Raw genomic sequence first — 24,054 nt, 5'->3', positions numbered from 1 at the left:
ATAAATGGGCAAGAAGTGTAAGAAAGGGGGAAAGTAAGAACATATATTTGCAGCTGTACATAGAAATACTGGAATAATGCAATATAAATTAATACAAGTTGCAACATACAGCTTTTTATAAAATATCGTTTTGAATTTTGAACCATCTGAATACATTAATGTGGTCGGCAGAACAATGACCATCCAGAAATGCCCACATCCTAATTCCTGACACCTGTGACTATGTTACTTCCTGGCAGAAGGGCCTTTGCAGATGGGATTAGAATTAAGGACCTTGAGATGGGAAGGTTATCCAGAGTCATCCAGGTGGGCCCCACGTAATCTAATGAATCTTTAAAAGCAGATACTCTTCTCTGCTGGGGTGAGAGGGAGCTGAGACTACGGAGGAAGGGTCAGAGAAGTGCAACACTGCTGGCTTTGAAGATGGAGGAACGGGCCACAAGCCAAGGAATGTGGGCACCTCTAGAAGCTGGAAAAGGTTAGGAAACGGATTCTTCTCTGGAGCCTCCAGCCCTGCCCACACCTTGATTTTAGCCCAATGAGACCCGTGTCAGACATCTGACCTCCAGAACTTTGAGATAATAAGTATGTGTGGTTTAAAGCCATTACATCTTTGGTAACTTGTTACAGCAGCAATAAGAAACTAATACAATTAAATATTTTTTTTAAATTACATGGGAAACATCAAGAAGACATTTTGTCCTGCTGGTCTGGCTCAGACATTGCTGATGGTAAGAGGTCCCTGGGTCAAGGCTGAGTAGGTGCAACTGACAAAGGATTAATTTCCAAAATTTACAAGCAGCTCATGCAGCTCAATAACAAAAAAACAAACAACCTAATCCAAAAATGGGCAGAAGACCTAAATAGACATTTCTCCAAAGAAGATATACAGATAGCCAAGAGGCACATGAAACAATGCTCAACATCACTAATCATTAGAGAAATGCAAATCAATACTACAATGAGATATCACCTCACATGAGTCAGAATAGCCATCATCAAAAAATCTACAAACAATAAATGCTGGAGAGGGTGTGGAGAAAAGGGAACACTCCTGCACTGCTGGTGGGAATGTGAATTGGTACAGCCACTATGGAGAACAGTATGGAGGTTCCTTAAAAAACTACAAATAGAACTACCATACGACCCAGCAATCCCACTACTGGGCATATACCCTGAGAAAACCAAAATTCAAAAAGAGTCATGTACCAAAATGTTCACTGCAGCTCTATTTACAATAGCCCAGAGATGGAAACAACCTAAGTGCCCATCATCGGATGAATGGATAAAGAAGATGTGGCACATATATACAATGGAATATTACTCAGCCATAAAAAGAAACGAAATTGAGCTATTTGTAATGAGGTGGATGGATCTAGAGTCTGTCATACAGAGTGAAGCAAGTCAGAAAGAGAAAGACAAATACCGTATGCTAACACATATATATGGAATTTAAGAAAAAAAAATGTCATGAAGAACCTAGGGATAAGACAGGATTAAAGACACAGACCTACTGGAGAACGGACTTGAGGATATGGGGAGGGGGAAGGGTGAGCTGTGACAGAGCGAGAGAGAGGCATGGACATATATACACTACCAAACGTAAGGTAGATAGCTAGTGGGAAGCAGCCGCATAGCACAGGGATATCAGCTCGGTGCTTTGTGACCGCCTGGAGGGCTGGGATGGGGAGGGTGGGAGGGAGGGAGACGCAAGAGGGAGGAGATATGGGAACATGTGTATATGTATGGCTGATTCACTTTGTTGTAAAGCAGAAGCTAACACACCATTGTAAAGCAATTATACCCCAATAAAGATGTTAAAAAAAAAATTACATGGGAAACATCAAGAAGACATTTTTGGCTTGTCCCGCTGGTCTGGCTCAGACATTGCTGATGGTAAGAGATCCCTGGGTCAAGCCTGAGTAGGTGCACAGCTCACTGGCATGCCCTCACCTTGACATCCAGAAAGGCCCACTGTGGGTCCACCTTAGGACCTGGGGCAGGTTGAGAGCAACGGGTCCGGAAGTCTCTTGCCCACATTCTCCTCCTGACCAATCCTGGTGCTTCCCCATGTGGCCCTGCCTGGCATCCTGATTCTAGGGACCTGTGAGTAGAAGCTTCTCTACCACAGTCGTTTCTGTGACTGTGTGGCCTACCGTGCCTGACTGAAACAGACCCTGGGAACACATTAAAACAACGTCTGAAGAGTGATCTGCTGACACAGGCATTGTCATCACCTCCACTGCATACAGAGGGCAACTGAGGCCCAGGGACGAGCAATCAACTGCAGGGTCCCAGGCCTGGTAAGGAGCAGGGCCATCCTTGCAGCCTCGGTCTGTCTGCTTCCCAAAGCTGGTACTTGCAGTGCAGCTGGCTCCACAGGCAGCCACCGCGTGTGCCGTACCAGCAGTGGCACCACCACGTGGGTGCAGATGGAATGTGGGGGGCAGGCTGGTGTGGAGCTGGGGTGCCCACCTCCGGAGTCCTCAGAGTGCACGTGGGGACGTGAGTAGCCGGGGTGGGAAGGGACCAGCCCTGCCCTGGCCTTGGGCTCCTGTCTCTGCTCTGCCTCTTCTCCTGCACCCAGCGCTGCATCACAGGTAAGGGGCAGGTAAAGGTGAGTCCCTAATTCAGGAGTACAGGCCAGGCAACAGGTAGGTCTACAAAGGTTATGCAGATGCTGAAATAGTGGACGGTGATAAATAGTGCCTGTGTGCTAAATTAGTTGCCCAGACATGGAAAGCAAACCTCCCTGCGGTCGTGGGACCCCCAACTGCAGCCTCGGCTGACCCTGCCCTGACCACTCCCATCGGGGCTAACCACCCTGTCTTCTCCTCCAAGGCTTCGGAGGCCCCCAGGTTTCTCCTGCCTGCATCCCCGCTTCCCTTGGCCTCCCCCCGCTCCCCTGGGAGCCCTGTGCTTACACTCTACCCTCTCCTGTCTAGACCACAGCGAGGGGCTTTTCTCACCTCCCGGAGAACAGGCTTTCCCACCCTGGCTCTCGCCACCACCCCGCCCCACCAGATGCTAAGTAAGATCAATTACCCACCCACAAGCTGCCCACACGTATTTCACTGGAGCCCCGTTCAGCCTCGTGGCTGCCGGTGTGTTTCTAAGAGACCCGTCGAGGGCGAATCTGCAGAGAAGATGGGACTCTGCTCGCCCGGAGGTGTCAGGCGGAGCCGCGCACCTGCCCTCCTGTTCAGCCTGGGACAGGTGGTGTCTGGAAGCCACTCCTCTCTGCCTTTCTCCCCAGTCCGGTCGGAGAGCCAGCTGCTTACAAGAGATGCCAAGGGAACACGGATGTGCTGAGAGCAATGGTCTGGACACCTGAGCCCTCTGGGGCCCAAAGAGACCCGGCAGGGGCTGTGGGAGGGAACGGGGGCAGAGCCCAGAAGCAAAGGAAATGACCCTAAAGTGATGCACTAGAAAGACTGGCGCCGGGGCCAGAGGAGAGGCGCCTTGGGGCCAGGGGAGCATCTGCTTCAAGTACCTGAGGGCCCATCTCGTTACAGAGCGTAGATGCCAGGGATGCCCTGAGGGGCTGAGCCGTGCAACAGGGGGCAAGCAGCCGCACAGAACCCCCCACCCTCATGCCCCACTGTGGTCCGCCTGCCCCTCCTTTCGTTTGTGGAGCACCTGTCCAGTGCTGTGAGGCTGTGTGTCCCACCCTGGCCGCGCTCTTCTGGCAGGGAGACAGGCCCAGGCAGAGAGAGCAGCCTTGTGTCCAGGGCATGCCGACCGACCAGGGAAGAGTGGGTGCAGGGGCCCGAGGCCCTCGAGCCCTGCTCTGGGTGTCTGGCCTGGCCAAGGGACTGGCCTCTCGGCAGGAAAGGGGAGCTGCCAATGAGAAGCAACAAATGGCTCCACTGGACTCCCAGTTGCAACCAGAAGAGCGTTCCCAGCAGGCACGTCCTCAGTGGGAGCAGGGCACTGTCCCCAGGCCGCAGTGGCTGGAGAGGCAGGCTGGTGGCCAAGCCCCCTGGACTCAGAAGTCCAAGACCAGGATGTGCACCAGGGCCCCAGGACGGTGCTTCCAACCAGGGCTGGGCTCCCGGGCTGGGCCACCTCCCCTTCCAGCTTTCCAGGACCATCCCTCCCAGGACATTCCTTCCAGGAAGAGAGAGGGTGTTTTTTTGTGTTTTTTGTTGTTTTATTTTTGGCCACGCCACGCGGCCCGCGAGATCTTAGTTCCCTGACCAGGAATCGAACCCGTGCCCCTGCAGTAGAAGCGCAGAGTCTTAACCACTGGACCACCAGGGAAGTCCCGAGAGAGGGTGTTAAGCCTTTCCCATCCGATGACACGAACGTTCGAGTTCTGTGAACTGGGAGTGCCGCTAACCTTCACGGTGACAATGATAACAACAGACACAGCAACGCGACACCCAACACCTGCTAGAGCTAAACGTTTCCTGTGTGTTATTCCACTGAATTCCCGCAGGGACCTTATGGGAAAGGGACTATATCCCCATTTCCCAGATGAAAAAACCTGACCCTTCCAATGGCAACTCGTCCCAGGCTAGCGGCGGGGCTGGGAGCTGAACCCTCCAAGGTCACAAGTCACAAAGGTAGGCACGTGTCCCCAACCCCAGGGATGGAGGAGGCGGCCCTGGGGGAGGAGTCTTTGCGTATCTGAAGGCCCCCCATAAATGGCCCCCACAACAGAAAAGGGCTTTCCGCGCATTATCTGCAAAAAAAGCCGAGTGAGAGGGAGGGAGAAGAAACGCAATAAAAGCAAAGATAAATTGTGTTGAAGACAAGATGGCAGGAAGATGGATCTCGCTGGAAATTCCTTCTGACTGGACTCTGAAAGGATCAGAGCAGTTTTCGTCCCAAGATGAAGCAAAATTGTTTTCCGTCATAACCTCCCACCCCTCTGTGTCCAACCTCCTGCTCTCATTTCTATGCCACGTGCATTTTAAAGTCTATTTTGCAGCTGTCTGTGTGTGTTGGGTGAAGGATGCTGCCTCTAGCTTGTGGAGCCCAGAGACCTCATGGCCTGGCTTGGGGGGAAACAGAGACCAGATAGAAGTGGCGGTTCTTAATAAGGGATTGGACTTGGGATGTGGAGGTGAGGAGAAATTAGGATTAGGACGTCTCCTGGTTGGAGACCGAGAGGGTAGTGCTGCTGCTACAACTAAGGGAGAGAAAGAAGTCGGTCTTGGTGGTGTGGGTGGCAGGGGGCTTGGAGGACGGGAGGTAAGCGGCTCAGGTCTGAGTGTGTTCAGTGAGAGGGCCGGCAGCACACGTGGGGTCGGGGGGCTAGGGCCACGAGAGTGGGGGAGATCCTCCCAGGGTCAGAACATGGAGACCCTGGGAAGGAAGGAGGCCAAGGGCAGGGTCCCAGGGGACCTGGACATGGAGGAGAAGCCAGCAGAGGAGACTGGGAACCAAAAGGGTAGCAAGATAAGAGGGAACCAGGAGGTAGCATGGTGGAAACCATGGCAACGAGTCTCCAGGCATAAGTGGGCAGCACCACCGAACACCACGGAAGGACACGCCGGCGAGGGCTGAAAAGCCACTGGGCTTGGCAGTCGGGAGATCTCAGAGCGCCTCCGGTGGCCTGTGTGGGGCTGGAGCTGCAGGAGGAACCCCGCTCGCGGGAGCAGGGCGTTTGCACAGTATCTCGGCACTCTTCCGCCCGGGGGACGCTCTGTCCTATTTCTCTGCACCCTTGGGAGGCTGGCTGAATGGTCACCTGCTGCAGGTGGCACAGCTGGCGAGGGTAGGGCTGGGCCTCCAAACCCGCTGGTCCCCTGTCAGAGTGCATGCTCCTTGCAGGTGGAAGTGCGGGCACCGCCAAGCAGGAGGCCTGGGAGAACAGAGGGGGCCAGGGAAGAGATGAGGTGAGGCCTCAGCAGCAGCGCTGAAGACCAGCCACAGCTGGAAACCACATGTCGGGGCCGGGCCCTCGGCAAGGCTGGCATTGCCTCCACCCCACCTCACCATCAGGGAGGCTTAGGGGCTGCAGCCTCCCAGAGCACAGTGCCGCGTGCCAGCCTTTGGACCCTGCATCCCTCTCTTGTGCTGAGCAGCTCAGCTGGATGGCGGCTGAGGTTCCTGAGGTCAAGGGGATCGGCGGAACCCCACACGGGATGGTTACTAAGCTCTGCAACACGGGTCTGTGAAATGGACTCAAAACCATGTGGACGACTCAGGGCAGACTGGTCCCAGATGGAAGGATGGGCTCAAAATGCAGCTTTTCTGACAACAGGTCATCTTCCGGTGTGCAGCGTCCCCCAGCCCATCACAGGGCCGGGCATCAGCGCCTCTGCTCGACAACGGTCACCGTGTAAGTAGCTTTCCCAAGGGGTCTGCCTTTAGCTCGCTCACGGGGTGCAGGAGCCTCAGGGAGTGAGGACAGGTTTCGGAGGGGCCCTTCAGAGGGAACTCTGAGGGAGGCACGGGGTGTGATGCCGGGGGGCGCCCAGAGTCGTGTGCAGCCCGGAACCTCTGAGCGAGTGAGCCTCAGGCACGTGGCAAGACGCGCAAACTGCACGGGACGGCGCAGAACCACCGGCTAAGCCCCGGGTTTCCAATCAGACAGTCAGAAGCACTTGGGGCCAGGAGGGCAGGATGTGGACGGGAGTGGCGGGCAGGGTGGGGCCCGAGCTGAGCTTTGGGGGGAGGGCAGGGGGTGGAAAGGGCACCCCAAAGTCCCTTTGGAAACTGGAGAGTGCTGACCCCACAGGAGGGGTGAATACGGCGTCAGCTCAACACACGTCCAGGTCATCGCCCGGCTGAGCACCTTGGGGGGCGTCTCCAAGCGGCTGGCATGGCCTCCCCAGCCCACGTCCCTGAGGTCTGCTGTTCCTCCTCGTGCAGCTGCTTCTTCAACTGCCCGCTCCGGGCTGCGCAGTGGCCTCTCAGGACCCTCCCCAGTCTGACTGGTTCCCCTCACTTCAAGCATGGCGTGTGGGCAGGAAATTTAAACATCACAGACATCCCCACAGAGATGCTATCCAAACAGCAAGGCTGGAATAAACATATTAAAGTTGAAATGCAAAACGCCTGGAGCAAATGTCTACACGGCTTTATTTGCTCTGGAAACATTGCTTCCTGCTGTCCAGCTAAAATCAAGGGTCCTGTTAATAGCAAACAGGAGACAGGGGGACAGTAAGCGGGGATAGAGGGCAGGGCCCTACAGTCAGGGAGGCACTAGCACTCCCTGAGGCTGGGAGGCCCCAATGTCCCCCAGGTAGAGTACAGTCTCCTGCAGCTGGGGCTCACCACTGGGTGTCCCGGGTCCACCCCCGGCCTGTGAACAGTCCCCAGACAGAGGTCCCCACTGTGGGGACAGGCAGAGTCCCACTGTGGCCTGGGATGTGGTCAGACGTGTCCCCGGACTCCTTTTACCCCTTGCCACTCACGTCTGGTCATAAAAGATCCCAGCCTCACCTGCTCCGTTCAGCCCCTCCGGATGCAACATTAGGGACAACGGGACAGATTCAGGGCTCCAGTGAGGGTGTGAAGGCTGGTGGGGCGGGCCTTTCACGGCTCCCATCCCAGGGCTGCGGTACGTGCCTGTGGGTGTGCAAAGCGCCAGCCATTTCTCCTCGGACCAAACATTCTTCATAAACGGGAGCTGGACTGGCAGGTGTCCTGGGGACCACCCCGTCCTAACAGCCTATAGAATGGCCTTCTGGCCAGCCCGCCTCGCACTCAGGGCCTGGGGGTCCCATCAGGCCCTGAGTTGGAAATTAAGGCAGCAGCTTCTAAGTCAGGAGGGGGCAGGCAGGGGTCCTGGAGAGGGAGGCTCCCACAGGGGATGAAGCCCCCTTTTAACACAAAGGCTGCTTAACCTCAGATCTCAAGTCTTCAGAAGGGCTTTGAGAAGGGGGCATCCCCCAAAGGACAGTAGGGGGCACCAGACCCCCTTAGAGGCACGGGGCAGGAGAGAGAAGAAGCTGCTCTAAAGGAGGCTGAGACTCGGGGAGGGGAGGCAGGTGTCTGTTTGTTGGGGGCAGCCAGGAGCTGGAGGCCGAGCAGCTCAGCGTCCCTGCCAGGCGCCCAAAGCCACAGCCGTGCTCCTGACTAAGGCCGCGCGCGTGCCTGGTCGCACACTGCAGTGACCGATGGGGCTTTACGGTCTGTGATTTAGCGCACCTACACTTGACTATTTCTATCCTAATTAAATTAACAAAAAATTAAGAGTGACAAAATGGCAAAGATGTACTGATTTATCTAATGTGTGCCCTTGCGGCTTAAATGGGCACAAACTCCTTTTAACTTGGAATGAAATAAAGGGGAATATCAGACGTTTGAGCTACGCGTTTGCTAAAAAATTAGCCCTGGATCAGCAGAGGCTCTCCATGGCCCACACACTCATTGGTATGGATCATCGCACAGCGCTGGGGCCTGCACTGCAGCGTCGAAGAACCAGATCCAGGCACCCAGGACGCGCACCAGCTGAGGGCCTCAGCCCCGGAGGATCCTGGCCACTTTCTCTCCGTGAGAAGCAATGACTACACTCTGTGCTGCAGGCGGGCTTCTAGACTGCTGAATGGAGCCATGACTGCCTTTGGATATACTGTCCCCTGCCCCCCCGACACGCCCTGCATAGAAGCCTTCCCATGGAGGCTTCCAGAAAGGGGAGCCACGGCTCTCCCATGCCTCCCCTCCCTTTCCAGGTCCCACGTGGGGAGTAGGGGAGCAGACGAGCCCAGCCCTGCAGCCCAGATCCCTTTTGCTAATCCACTGCATTTACCCTGCCCTGCGGTCACCTTTGGATGTGTTTGCTCCATGCCGTACTGGGGGAACGGAGGCAGAGATTCTCTCTGTTCCTCTCTGCACACGGCACCAAGGGTAGTGCTTGGCACACAGCGGAGACTCAATAACCCCATACAATCAACATCATCATCACCACCGTCTTCCTCATCTTCCTCAGTGTCATCATCTCCATCATTATTACCATCATCCCCTTCATCATCATCATTTCCCATCCCTTCCCATCAATGTTAGCAGCAGCGGCGGCAGCAACATCTTCTTCATCCTAAGCCAGCACTTATATTGGCTCTACTCTGTGCCATATGTATTTGAAGTGCTTCAAATGTAGTAACTTACTTTAATGCTCTCAATAACCCTATGAAGTAGGTATACTATTATTTACCCCCATTTTACAGATGAGAAGACTGAAGGGCGAAGAAGTTAGCCCATGTTGTACAGGATTAGTTAATGGGCTAGTGAGAGACAGAACCAGGATCTTAACCAGTTTGAATCTCTCTGTCTTAAGGGTTCATGCTCTGGGTCACTGTACTACATGGTGTTAAATGACCGAGAAAGATTAAATGAACAAACAGGCACGTAAGTGCATGCATGAACGTTCAGCAGATGTCAAGGAGCCTCAGGGAATAGAGGATGCTTTTCTCACTATTTATATTTGGCAACAAGGTCCGTCTTGGCCCTCCTTCTTCCTTTCCAGTGGCAAAGGTCTCAGTTTGTCAGTGATGTAGGTTGGGACCCACACTCCTGGGGCACTGTGTGTTTTGGCAGTGCCATTTATAAGTAAGCGTGTCCTTGTTTTGTGATAATGTGATGACCTCGCTTCTTTGCCCCATAGAGCGCCAAGCTCCATACAAGCGAAGGGGTGGCACGTCTGTTCATCACTGCATTCCAGTGCTTAGCCCAATGCCTGGCACATAGGAGGTGCTTAGGAAATCGAAACAGGTTTCATAAATAAATGAACTAACAGGCAAAAGAGAAGCATTTCCTCCAAATGTCTTAGACTCACCATTGGAGATATATATATATATATATATATCCATTCCTATATCCGTGTGTCCATGTGTCCGTGTGTGTGTGTGTGTGTGTGTGTGTGTGTGTGTGTGTTGGCTAATAAATCACTGGAACAAAGTGGTATGTACTTAACGTTTTATGTCAAATGTTGTTTCTCTTTTATTCTTCCCACGTGAAAGAATGTGTATAAAACATAGGAGAAATGAAGAGAGCACTGGATTTGACATCAGAGGGATGCGCTGAGTCCTTGGGCCAGCCTCTCTACTGGGGGGGCAGCCTCGCTACTGGGGGGCAGCCTCTCTACTGGGGGGCCAGCCTCTCTACTTGGGGGCCAGTCTCTCTACTGGGGGGGTCAGCCTCTCTACTGAGGGGGCAGCCTCTCTACTGGGGGGTCAGCCTCTCTACTTGGGGGGCAGCCTCTCTACTGGGTGGGGCCAGCCTCTCTACTGGGGGGGCAGCCTCTCTACTGGGCGGGGGCAGCCTCTCTACTGGCAGGGGGCAAGAAGACCTACACACTGAGTTACTGTGGAATTTAAGTGAGGCCAGGTGTGCAGACATGTTGTGTAAACTACAAAGTGTAAAATAAATTACATGGTTTACCAAGTCCCCATCCCTAGTAATGGAGCCTGGCCTCAGACTGAAGAATTAGAGGTTGTACTTATCCTGGGAACGATGTTAATTCTCACCGTTTGTTGAGCCCTTGCTTACAAAAGGCCCTACCCTACACACTGAAGACATTCTTATGTATTCTCCATGGCAGCCCTCTCAAGTCCCAGTATTTACCTGATTTTATGGCTAAAGGCATGATATTCAGAAGGCAGATCCTAATTCACCCGAGGTAAACAGCTAGCTTGCATCTAGGTCTCCATGGCAGAGACAGCCATCTGCACCTCTTTATCCATCCTCTTCTTCCTTGAGTACCAGAACCCCCAAATTTAATTGGGCAAATGGCCATCCAGAATGAAGACTACATTTCCCAGCTTCTTTTGCAGTTAGATCTAGCTGTAACTGAGTTGTGGCCAATGGGAGATAGGTAGAACTATTGTTCTCCCCTTTCTTGCTGCTGGAATGCAGGCACTATGGCTTGAGCTCAAGCAGCTATCTTGTGCCATGAGGTGGAAGACATGTATTAGGATGGTGATGCTGGGTTACGGGAAGCCAAGACTCTGATCAGCTGCCGTGCTGGCTCTGGATTCCCTAACCAAGCTTTGCCAAGGCAGGGAAATCAAACTATTCTACTTAAGCCATTGCTGTTTTGGGGTTTTTGGTCACTTGCAGCTGAACTTCTCTTAACTAATATGGTCTGTCTGACTCCATAGCACATTTTTTTAACCACTTCCTTTGGAAAGCAGCTTACCTTCATCATCCTTCCAAGACCTCAGGACATTATGACAAAGCCCGTGGCACAGTGTCTGGCTCAGAGTGAATGCTCGATAAAGGCTAACTAGCCACTGTTCTCGTTGCTCTAGCTACTGCTGCTGCTATGTGCAAACATGTGCCCCCTGAGCGTTTTGTTTAGCAATCCAGAGTGACTGCATCAAGTTGTTGGGCGGGCAAGACAGTTTTCATTAAGCCTAAAATGCTCACCCTGTCTGGCATCTGCAAGGAAGACTCTGATTTCAGCTCCAGAAAGAGTCCTCAAGCTCTTTGCACCAATTGTGTTTTTATGCCAGAGTCTTACTTAGGCGTGATGGAATTAGGCTATAAAGAGGGAGAATTTTTTCAGCTCGGCAACCCCAGTGGAAGGGTGGCCAGAAACGGTGAAATGTGACCTCACTGGGCCACATTTTAAGGACGCCCAAGGAGAGGGACATGCCAGGCAGATAGACACTAACTCTCTGAGCTTGCAGGAAAATGTACCCAAAGGTCTCTCAGAAAACTCTTTTGCACAACCCAGATTTCCATATAAATAATAGACATGTCAGAACATATGATGTCTGAGTTTTGGTACTTATCCTAAGAGCTGAATGTACAGTCTGTAATAATTTTCTCAAATTCTAGAGAAGCTTCCGCAGATTCTGTCCTCAGCACCGGCTTTGGGCAATTAATTAAATTGCCTTTTTCTTTCCCAAAGCGGTGACTGCTGATTAAGAATTGCCCTTTCCACCCCGCTCACTTGGGTGGCCATCTTTCTGCCTGGCTGCGTCTCATCATGTCTCTGCTGGAGAACGCAAGACAGACAGACGCAGAAGGCTTTCTCGGCTCCCAGATGGCGTACGGTTTGAACAGTGAAAACTCAAGGAAACAGTTCCCTGGAAGGAGAGGTGAGGAAAGGCAAGCAGGAAAACTGAAAGATCAAAGTGAGGAATCAGAAACAGAGACAGTAAGAAGTTCAAGTCCCCTTTCAGACGTCCGCTGCCCTTGCCTTCTAGGGAATTCTGCTGACTGAGAGGTCCAGTTGGCACTCCAGAATGCCCTGATGAGAGCCCCGCAGGAGGAAGACCCATAGGTAGAGAAAGTGCTTTGTTTTACAGTTTCCTGGGCACCAGCAGACTTTTCTGCCACCAGCTCGAAATATGAGATGCTGGTGTTTGTTTCCAGCTCCCTGAATTTAAATTACATCACCAAGGAAGAACCTTCCCGAAGGAAATGAATCTCTGCAGATAATGATCCCCCACAATGGACTTCAAACCGTAATAAAAATATAACTTGAATGTTAAAGGTGAATTGGAATTAAGGATCCTATCACCTGTGTTGCTCCGCACCACGATTAAAAAAAAAAACAAAACTTATTTCACTGCCAACAGCAAGTCTCCTGCGACACCTCTTTGAAAACCAACTATTTCTGAAAGTCGAGTTAGAAAAACACATGCGCTCTAGGGTATAAAGAAAGCTGTACTGTGTATAAAATGTAATACTGAGCGGTAGATCTTAGTATATTGACATTATAAAAACCGGGTAGCAATGGGAAATAATATTTTTACAGAGGTGGCAAACATAAATGCCAAACCTGCAGGCACATTTATAGACCCTGTCACGCACCGTGGCATTTCACCACCAGGATGCTAGAAAGAGCCGGGCAAGGAGGTCCCCCGCGGCGCCACCCGAGGCACACGAACCGCTGTCAGAGCGCCTCTGCGGGTCGGGCACCGGGGCTGCCTGTGCACGACGGGTGCTGGAGGAGAGTCTGTGTGAGACATGCGCTCAGGAAGAGTGGGAATAAAGTTGTGCCAGAAAGCCGGGCTTTGGCCCTGGGGCTTCCTCCTCTGAGCGCCTACAGAGCCAAGAGCCTTCCCACCAGTTCAGTGCTGACTCGGGCTCTGATTTTTTTTCTTTTTAATTGACGTCAAATTCACATAGCATAAAATGCACTGTTTGGAAGCGTGCAGTTCGGCGGCATCAAGCACACTGGCAACGTTGCGAAACCATCAGCATTACCTAGTTCCAAAACAGTCTCATCACCCCCAGAGAAACCCATCCCTGTCTGTCATGTGCTCCCCTCCCCCTCCCCCGCCCCGCGGCAACCAGCGATCTGCCTTCTGTCTCTGAATTTACTTATACTGGATACTTCACAGGAATGGAATCATAGCATTCGTGACCTTTTGCGTCTGGCTTCTCTAATCGGCATCACTTCTTTGAGGTCATCACGTTGCAGCATGTGTCGGTACCCCATCCCCCTTGACGAGTGAATGATGGTCCGTGGCATGGAGAGACCACATGTATTTATCCGTTCTTCAGTGGGGGGGCACTTGGTTCCTTCCACCTTTCAGCTCTTCCAATTATTTAATGCAGTTTTGTTCTCTCTCCGACTCAAGCTCTCTCTGGCAGAGCAAAGGGGGTTAGTTCCATGTAAGCCCACCAAGCTTCATTTGCTGAATGAATAAATAAAGAGAGGGTGCTCAAGGGGACAGGTTGAACACCTTTCCGGCATTTATTCCACCCCCCGCCCCACTGTGTAACAATCATAACAGTTGGGGGAGTTCCTCTTACGCCATCTTCCAGGATAGGGTCAGATGTGATGGAGCCAGGGGTTGGCAAACTTTTTCTGTAAAAGCTTAGCTAGGACATATTTTGAGCTTTGTAGGCAATACAGTCTCTGTTTACCGTCTCAGTTTTGCAGTCATACACAATGTGTAAACAAATGGCTATGACCGTGTTTCAAAAAAACTTTCTTTACAAAAGCAGAGGCGGGCTGGATTTGGTCGATGGGCCAAGGTTGGTCAACCCTTAGTCTAAACTAATTGCATCCTCTCAGCCACAGTGATTGGTTCCAGTGGTCAGGTGACCTAACTGATCCAATCAGAGTGAAGCCCAGAACTTTTTGCTCCGTCGTTTGCTTTTCTTTTGGACACTGGAGTGTGGGTTTGTAAAGCCTGAAATACCTACAGCCGTTTTATTGACATGAGGAAAGCCAGCCAGGGATACAGAAACCAAGGAGGAGGGGAGCGTTGAGAAGATCAAGAGAACATGACCAGAGTCTTGATCAAGCCATGCCTGAAGTCCCCTCTTTATCTGGACTTTCACTGCCTAACGTATATATTTTGCTCTTACACATTTATTACTTGTTTCTCTCCCCATTACGGGGATTTTGTTAATTGCTATATTCCTAAAGCTTAGCACTTTTTAAGCGCTTAGCAAAAATTTGCCAGATGAATGAATGCCTGGAGATTTTCAGATCTCTCCTGAAGCAGAGGGTGAAGAGAGAGGGTGGGGGGAATGAGCCAGAACAGCTCACACTCCCCGGTGAATCCACCAGGCGGGTGCTCTCCATGTGCTGGGACTGGGCTGGGGGCTTGCTGGCAGTGCCACCCTGCCACAGCAGAGCCTTCTTCAGAACAGACCTGCCCCAGGGGCCAAGTCTGTGATCCAACCTGCGATCTCATTCACAAGAGCCTTCGGACTCGGGCTCAGGATAAAGCAGCCCCGGGGAGCGGCACCCATCTGAGAGGCAGCTTCGTTCATACGGGCAGGCGGTAATCAGTGCTGGGCAGAAACTGGCTCCCGTCTCCAGGGCAAAAATGGTGCCAGGTCCGGAGAGCAGACGGTGCCTACAGTCAGACGGACCTGCGGTCAAACCCTAGCTCCATGGGGCTACAGTTTCTTCCTCCTCTGGCCTGGAGTATAAGGTGGGTCTGTTCACCCCTACCTCTTAGGAGGGCAGTAACGTCAAGGGCAGACGTGGTGGCAGGGATGGACACCGTCCCTATCAACCCCCTGCACCCCCATGAGCTGGCCAGCACAGAAGGACCAGTTCGCCCCGTTGCGGCCTGACTCAATTGGGCATCCCCTCTGCCCCCTCTTTGTAGACCAGTTCCAGGTACCGGGCCAGGGTCAGCAAGTCGACGGCACACCCGCCTGGCGCTCAGGCGTGGTGGCAGCACGTGCTGCTCCTTAGCCCTGGGACTGGCTGCTAGCCTCATTCTCGCAGTTGAGGACAGAACACAATGCAGGGCTTTCACTTAGATGCTTCCCAAGCAGGCAGGCAGCTGTCAATGCCGGACAAGCATACAGGCCCGGCCAGAGCGGAGGCCCCTTGCTGTCCAGGGATACCCAGACCCAGCTGGGTGATGGAAGAAGCAAAAATAAATTCATAATCAAATAAATAAATAAAGAGCTGTATTCTTGCTATTCCTACTTCTGCAGTTCGACACATTTCTGCACTGAGGTGGCCAGGATGCTGTGAATAAACAAGACCCACGGGAGCCCTTGGGTGACCTTGAAATATTTATTCGGCCTCCCCATTAGCGTTTTAAAAGCCAAGGACTCACGGGCTCCCGGTCCAAGGCAGGCAGGCCCCCTGGTAGGGCTGCTCCCGAAGGAAGGGCCCACTTAGGAAAGCAGAAGGTGGGCCCTGCCCTCAGCCCCCCAACTCCATCCTCCCAGGGCCCTCTCCCCTGGACCCTGTCTCTGCTGACAAAGGGGGGCTTGGGGAAAGCTGGTCCTGTCGAGATATTTGCCTTAATCGGTGGAAAGACCATAATGGTGTGAAACATCAGACCCTCAAATTCACAAACAAACCCAAGTCTCATGACTCTTGCCTGGAACTGGGGCCCCCGTATTTATCACCATCCTCTGGTGTGGGTAACCGCGGGTTCCCTACTCGGAGGAGCTGGGGCTATGAACTGGGGCCAGGCCTGTGTGGGGAGCAGGGAAGATGCATCATGACGGCCGAGCTCCTCGGCAAACCCGCCTGTCCCTACCGGGCACAGCCCCTGCGGCTGGGTTCTTCCCTTCTTCGCCAACACACTTATTACCTGCATCCACCCCAGACCCCCAGTGGCAACCAGGGAGCGCCCGAGGCCAGGTTGCCGTAGCAACAGTTACTCTTTGAAACAGGATTTTGCTTCCCCTGGGTGAGGTGACCCAGCACCCTGTCAGACTCAGTGGGCTGTGGTCGATGGTGGGTGGGGGGCAGTGGGGTGGCCAAGGACCGGTCTGAGTGACCCCTTGCCAGCTGCTTGGAGGCCGAGGACAATGGCCCTGATCGCACGGGTGTCTTCTCTGACTGTGCCCCGAAGTGTCCCTTCTCACAGAAGGTCTCCTCGGCTCTCTCAGCACCCCCAGTGGAAATGACACAGGCCACAGACTCATTAGACCTCTGCTTCTAGTAACACACAGCTCTATCAAGGAGCCCCTCCCTGAAAGCACACTGCTGAAAACACAGGTTGCAGGGAGGAAAGGAAACCGTGTTGCATCTCTGGTTCACACAGCTGGGCTGGCGGCTACCTGCCAGTTATTTAGCATGAATGTGGGCTAGTGGGTGGGCCCAGAGAATGCCCCTCCCTTCCTAGGGTCCTCCATTGCCTCCTTCTTTTTTTTTAATACGTAGTTACAGGCATACGTTTTTTGTTTTTGTTTTTGGCTGCGTTGGGTCTTCGTTGCTGTGCACGGGCTTTCCCTAGTTGCGGCGAGCGGGGGCTACTCTTTGTTGCAGTGCGTGGGCTTCTCATCGCGGTGGCTTCTCTTGTTGCGGAGCACGGGCTCTAGGTGCGCGGGCTTCCGTAGTTGTGGCACGCGGGCTCCGTAGTCATGGCGCACGGGCTTAGTTGCTCTGCAGCATGTGAGGTCTTCCCGGACCAGGGATCAAACCTGTGTCCCCTGTGTTGGCAAGCGGATTCTTAACCACTGCACTACCAGGGAAGTCCAGGAGCCTCCTTCTTAACCTATGAGCCATTCCACCGATATGTGCAGAGCCTCTGTCCCGGGGAATGCCCGAAGACTTCTCGAACCTTCCCACCTCCACCCAAGTGAGCCTGAGACGGAGGAAATTGCTTCTGTGTTCAGGAGAAGCAGGTACTCAGGGTTTTCTTGCTGTTGTCAGTAGCTCCTCCCATCTCTCTACACCTGCAGCCTCTGCCGGCTCCTTTCCTGTTTGCCCCAGGATGGCAACAATTCCCTTTTATGTGGAATGTGAAAGTTCTTCCATTTCCAGTTTGAGGCTATTACTCTGACATCCCCTCTCTCGGCAGTCCGTGAATTTTCTCACATGGAGAAAACAAGGTGCTGTTACGTGTGCGCGTGTGCACACACACACACACTCACAACTTGGCCCAGCCCTGAGTGGTGGTATTGAAGAACGGCTCTATTAGAATTGCATCTCCGAGGGGGAGCAAGGAGTATGGACAGGGCGCACCCTCGCTGCCTGTGCTGAGGTGGGCGGTTTTCCCTCAGGGACCCAGCTGCTTCCTGGGCGATTTGTCAATGCCACGTGCTAACCCGAGGCTGCGGCTGACAGCGGCGGCCGAGAGGCAGGCTCGGGCCATCTCCCTCGAAGGGGTCACCGGTCAGGACCCCTTCCCGCTCTTCTGGACTTTGCCAAGCTCAGAGCAGCCAGTCACCCCTGTTCATGCCATCTGTGGGAGTGTTCTTTATTACCCCAGGAAATTGATGCTGCCCAGTGGTGAGGGAGGGATAAATCGCGGTTCTCAGCTAAATGGAGCAGTGCGGATCTGCTGCAGACGCTGCCTTTCATCAGCAGTGCAAATAATGAAGATCCCACGCGCTGGGGACAGTGAACTGAGCCACTGCACCACTGATGGGGTGTTTGTACAACTCTGTGAGTTATGTTTCAAAGCCAGGCTCTGTTAAAGTTGCAGAGCCCTTTTCAGAGGCAAAAAGACTAATGCTGCTCTTCAGATAATTTATAAGTTTCCCCACAAGGCAGACAAGCAAAGTTGTCTGGAAGCAGGCAATCGTTGTTTGGGGTAGGGGGCGAGGAGGACTGAATCCACAGACGATCACATCCTACCCTTGTCTCCTTACGCCGCAGCTCTGCCGGGGGTCTTCAAGCCCAGCGATTTGCCCCCCCCCCCAGGAACACTTGGCAGAGGCTGGAGACACTCTTGATTATCAGGACATGGTGGGGGAGGTAGAGATGCTCCAGTGGGTGGAGGCCAGGCACGCTGCTGACCCATCCTTCAGTGCACAGACAGCCTCCACTGCAAAGACTCATCCAGCCCCAAAGGTGGACCGTGTCAGGGTTGAGAAAGTCTAGACTAAAAGTCCCTGTTGCATTTCCTCCTGCTGGCTACGCGGGGGTGTGCAGGGAGCCAGCCAGGACCTTTGGCGTGTCCACGTGGGACACAGGCTGATTACGAAGCCCTGGAGCCATCAAGGGCAGTGCAGAACCACCATGCGAGCCTGCGGCCGCTTCAGTGGCGTCTTGCCGCCTTGGAACACGAGGTGCAGCCGCCGAAAACTGGAAGCCGTGCAGGGTGGTGGCTAAGACGCGTGGCTCTGGACAGCTGCTCTGGGTTCAGATCTTGGCCTGGCTGTTGACTGGCTGTGCAACCTGAAGCCGCTTGTTTAATCCTCCCAAGCTTCACTCCCATGCCCAGGAGGTGATGAGCACACACCTGCCTTATAGGGCTGCTGCGGGTGATGAACGAGCTCATACGTGAAAAGCACTTACGAGAGTGCCGGCAGCTTGGCGCTCAGTGAACGTCGGCTCTTATAATTATTAACACGGATGACGATGAAGTTGATTGAGAAACACACAGAGAGCTCCTGTTTAAGGCCAAGTAAGAAAGGGAGACACCAAATCATGTGCCTGTTATGCCTGCAACTGCCCGGCAATGAACCTGCGGTAGACCCAGCCCAGGAAGGATGTGCTTGGCTGCTAGGGGATGGGCCAGGGTGTAGGCTTTTGGATAGCTGTCTTTGGAAAAAGAAATTAAATGCTAGTTAAAGAAATAAAATCACATACCGTGAACACACCACATTGGAATCTTCACCAAAAAAATCACCATTATTTTCAGTCTTAGAAGGAGTTTTACCTGGATTTGTGTTTATTGGCATAAAGTGGGTCTGGGCTCCCCCCCGTGGAGCCTGCAATGGCCTTGCCAATACTGGAAGGGAATGCGGCTACGGAAGCAGGGGAGAGGACAGTGCAGGGCAAGAACCGGCCCTGGCGGCGCTGAAAGATTCAGGGAGGAATTCCAGCTGGGAGGGAGCTGTGGCGTCAGACCACACCACCAGCAGCAGAAACTTGAGGGACAGGTCAGAGCAGGGGGCCCCCAGTAAAGAAGAGAGGTTCCTGGTCAGCTCAGGACTTCCCCAGGTTGGCAGCTCAGGTCTGGCTGAGATGCGGAAACAACCCAGTGGATTCCAGGAGGCTCTTGCCCATCTCGCCACTGGCTGGTTGTAGGACTGCAAAAGGCACAAAACCTTCCTGGATCTTAGGTGCCACCAGATGCCAGGACCCCACCTCCCACCCAAGATGTGACAGTCGCAAGGTCTCCAGTCCTTGCCAAATGTCCCAGGGGGCAAATCCCCTGCAGCTCCCCCCCCCCCCCCGCGGCGGCGAACCGCTGAACTAGCTGGTCTACAGGATTTCTTCAGCCGTCAAATTCAAACACCCTGGAAACAGGTTCACGTTTCCAATGCATTTGAAAGACGTGAGCAGATTTCCGCAGGTAGCTGCTTTACTGCCAACAGAAGCAGGGCCTGTTCCTAGAGAATCTTGGGCTATTTTCAGCCGCAGAAACAATCGAGCAGATTTGGTGAGGATGCCCAAGAGACACTAAAGGACAGAGCGGTGCAAAACGCAGAGTGGGACAGAGCGCGGTACCGCAGGACTCAGGGCAAAGAAAACCGCGTTAGGCGGTGAGGACGATACGGATGGTGAAGGTGCACGTGAGCGTCGGAATACATTGTCGATGAAACGTGAGAATGGAAAACTGGCATCATTTCTCTACTGATATATTAATTTATGCGGCACAGGATTGAAAACACACGAGTAAACACATTAATAAACAGCAAGGGGCCCGACGAGGCTGTGTGAAGGCCCTTCCCCCACCCCGCTCTCCTCTCTCACTTGGCGATGAGTTAATCCTTGCACAATAACACGTGTCTATAATGAACAGTCTGTGGGACATGAAATGTTAAAAGCGTTTCCAGTAATGTGCGTCTTTCCTCGAATCCGACCTGGATCGTAATGGATTATTTTCCTCCATTTCTGGATATGCGTGTTTCTGATGCATATTTTAAAACCCTTGGGTTCGAATGTACCTTATTACATTTTAAAGTCTTTGGATTGTAGCAGAAAAATGTTCTGCGCTATAAAACATAGAGCGTAGTTGAGGGTTGATGGGTTCGCTTCTATTTTCTACTCCACAAAACGCTTTCTAAATGCCATTAAAATTTAGCATACACCATAATAGCCAAGCTGCATTTGTTCCATGTGTAAGTCAATTGGCTTCTGAGTTTTATTTCTTTCATATACATCAGACCCAATCAAGTTGTTGCTGCAGCCAGAGGTGAGGAAGACGCCGTTCTTGTATAGACCAAGCCCTGCCGTCCCCACAGAGGGCTGGGTGGGTTTCAGAGAAGCTGCGGCTTCCAGGGGATGGGACAGGCGTGGGAGTGGGGCTTGTCCCTGATGGGAGCCGTAGGAGAAGGGAGAACACGCAGAAGTGAGGGTGGTCTTGGGGAGGCCCCCCACCTCTCACGCGTGGCATCTGGGGGGTGGCAGAGAGAGCACTCATCAGGAGTTCCCAGGTCACATCTCAACTCTGTCCTGCCCCTGCCACCCAGGCAACCGTAAACGTAGGGCTGGGATCAGCCGCGCCTGAACGCCATCCTGACTCGCAACCCAGATCAGCAACGACAGATGGGTGTCCTCCCTCTGCTCCTGCATCCCGGGGTTGAGGGTCCAGTTCAGACCTTTCGCACCAAGGTCACCACCCTACCTCCTCTGGGTCCCTGTTGTGAGGCTGGACGAGGGACAGGAAGCAACTTGCCCGACCTGGGACTTGGGCACCTGTGCCTCCAAACTGTCTCTCCTCTAGTCCTGGGAAACATGTCAGGTTTGACGGAAACCCCGCCCCCCAAACCAGAGGCAGAGGAGGAGAGGTATGGCGCGACAAACGCAGCATGACAGTTGTGGTGTGATGGGAGGTCGGAGATGCAGTGGCTGTGGCCTGGGCTTTGCGGTGGGACAACGGGGCTCAAACCCAGGCTGTGCAGATGACCAGCTGGGCAACTGCGGGCAGGAATTCATCTCACTTCACTTCCATTCAATCATCAAACAAAAGCGCGAGGAGCGCCTGCCATGGGCTAGTACAGTGTCGGCGCTGAGCTACGGCAGCATTCCAGAAGAAATGGAGCTGTGGCTACTGGGGAGGGTAGGTGACGAACAAAGACAGTACAGGTGACAAGTGCTACCCCAGAGGCAGATGGAGCCCGCGTCCTGGTGGAGGGCGGGGTCTGGGAAAGCTTCACCACCGGCAACCTCAATTTGCTCATCCGTCAAATGGGCATATGGGGCTGCTTTATGGGCCGGCTGTCTGAACCCAATGAGACCACGGGTACCAAGCATCTGCTCAGGGTCTGGGTCAGAGTGAGGCTCAGGGAACGGGGTCTATTGCAGTGTTAGGTCCAAGGCTGTACGCACGGGCCACCTGTCCTCCTTGTAATGGTCCGGCGGGTCGGGGAGAGAGCAAGAGAATGCAGAGTGCCACAGACCTCCCTGCGTTTCTCCATCGGGGCCCTTCACCCCCTGCCCAGAGCCAGGCCAGACTGACGGTGCAGAGACGGTGTCAGCATCAGGGCAGTCGGCTGGACCCGCCGAGCCGGGCCTCACAAAAGGAGTATGCAGCCGCCCTAATGTGTTATGACAGGAAGGAAGTACAAATAAACATAATAAATCTGGCGGCGTGGTCATTATGATGGAGAGTCTGGAGGGAAGCTGGGGACGGGGGCCAGTCGGGTCTCCTTTATGTCAAGGGAGCTTACAGCCAGCTCTTCCGTTTTTCCTGGGGCTCTGTTCTTTACAGCAAATTGGACCTTTCGCTCTGAAAGAAATAATTACTCTCCTAGGAGAAGAGCGCTGGCCGTGAATGCTGATATGACATACAATGTCACCTTGCCAGTCAAAAGAGTTCCAACTCCTCAGCTTGGGTCCCGGCCAGCAAACCGTTTCTTTCTCATAATGGAGGTCACCTCTCTATAGAATTTGTTGATGATCTCCAAAACGACAAGGAAGAAGGCTCCTGTCAGCAGGATTTTTTTTTTTTTAAGAGGAAAGAATAGCGCAGAGATGAAGGTGGCCGGCAGCGTGGGGTGAGAAGGGAAGGGGCCCAGAGACGGAGCCAGAGGTCAGGCTTTGCAGAACCAGAAGGAAGACACCTGTGAGGTTCCATCCGGAATTAACTCAGAGACCAGTGACCCAGACGGATGGGCCGTGTCAGAAATAGGGCGCTGCCCCTTGCCCAGCTCAGAGAGGGAGGCTGCCCAGCTGGCCGGCCCGTTTCAACACAGGAGGCTGGCGCTGGTGCCTCCAGCGGGTGGTCTGAGAGCCTTCACTGTAGATGCCGACTTGCCAGTGGAAATAAAAATATCTGTGGCCACGGCCCTGAAGACGCATCAGTGTGTGGGGGGGTGGGGGTGGGGGTATTGTTGAATGTTACCATTAGCTCCCAGCAGGAGAGCATCGACTTCACCTGCTGCAAGTTGCCTGCGGAGCAGGGAAATCCTGGCCTTGGTGCTTGTAAATAATTCCATCCGCTGAGAGTCCACAAGGGAATTCTAGCTGCTTGCGCACCCAACCAGTGCCCACGTGGGGCCTCAGAGCTACTGTGAGCTTTCTCCCAGGCAGACCCCGGCCTTGGAGGAGTGGTCCCTGGGGAGATAGGGGCTGCTTCCCCCACCCGCCGAGGCCAGGCAGCTCCTTCCTCCAGCGTAGTCCCCAGCAGACCTGGCGGGGGGACGGGGGGTGGGTGGGTCTTTCCCAGGCTGCATCACTACGACTGCGTATCCACGTGGAAACATACCTCAAGGCTTAGATCCATGGAGTTAGCCAAGAACAAGTGGAAGCAATGAAGGAAGGTAGGCGCTGCAATTGACTGGTCAGGATGTCCTCGGCCTGGGGACCCAGATGTACCGAACACTTCACCTCTGCCCCTATCAAGTCCTAAGGCCACCTCCCTCCCCAAGCCCACTCTGCTTTCTGGGCGCTGATGTTAATCCCACTCTCCGTCAGACAAACGTTTTCTGAGCACCACGTGCCGGTAGCCGGGCTGTGTCCACCCGGGTCATGGCGAGCAAGCAGAGGCCGGAGGGGAAAGGTCACTGGGAGCCAAGCATCTGACGGAGGCTTGTGAGCCTCGTGGGGCCTGGATGACCCCCCAGGTCTGAGACTCCGACCCAGGAAGCAGGATGGCTTTGTAGAGGTGGAAGCAATCCACGGGGAAGAGGAGAGATTTTCCCAGGGGTGGTACTTCCCACTGTTCCCCTGTCCCGGGGCCTGAACTCCCTTCAGGATGCTGAGCCAGCTTCCCTAGGCTCATCAAATCCGTGGAAAGGCCAAATTCTGGACTATATGACCAGCTTTCCCAGAACCGTCTTACTGGCAAATGACCCCAGGGCTGGCCAAACCAGTGACAAAGGGAACTGCCATTTGGGCCAGAAGTGCGGTGAGAGTTTTATGTTTAATCTTAGCATATGACAAGAATCTTATGAACAACCAAGCCAGAGGGAGAAAGGGGACCAACCTCACCAAACAGGGGACCGGAAGGGGACCCGGCATCCCAGCCCAAGCAGGGCTGCTCTCTCTACCAGCCTCCCCTGGCGAGGACATACCCTGGCACGAGGCCCCGGGAGAGACGCTTCACGGCACATTTAGAATTTTAGAGGCATTAAAAAAAAAAATAGAAAGGTCTGAAATTATTTTTTTAATATAAGCAGGAGGTTTTAATCAGAACAGGAGAGAGGAATTCCTTTCAAGTAATAGCCTGGTAATAGCACTTCCTAAAGTAATGAGATTTCAGTATTCAACAATAAAATGTGATCTATTCAGGATTCGAGGAAATAAAACCCTAGAGATAATTTTTAGGGTGATTTTCAGATGCCTGAATTGGTGTTACAGGTTCAGGCCATTAA

The 24,054-nt window shown here is 53.4% G+C and overlaps 1 protein-coding gene and 1 non-coding gene across 2 annotated transcripts in view; both read right to left on the bottom strand.

Moving 5' to 3' along the window:
* The window catches only part of CAMTA1 (calmodulin binding transcription activator 1), an 890,922-nt gene that overhangs the window by 305,342 nt on the left and 561,526 nt on the right, over window positions 1-24,054 (bottom strand). The gene's annotated exons all lie outside the window — the stretch shown is intronic.
* Window positions 4,192-4,263, bottom strand: TRNAR-UCU (transfer RNA arginine (anticodon UCU)). Its single transcript has one exon. It is a non-coding gene; the product is annotated as a tRNA-Arg (tRNA).

The sequence above is a fragment of the Delphinus delphis genome, chromosome 1 (genome assembly GCF_949987515.2).
Source record: "Delphinus delphis chromosome 1, mDelDel1.2, whole genome shotgun sequence".
Taxonomy (NCBI): Eukaryota; Metazoa; Chordata; class Mammalia; order Artiodactyla; family Delphinidae; genus Delphinus; species Delphinus delphis.
Note: the sequence above shows the minus strand (reverse complement) of the source record. Positions and strands in the feature narration are given on the sequence as shown.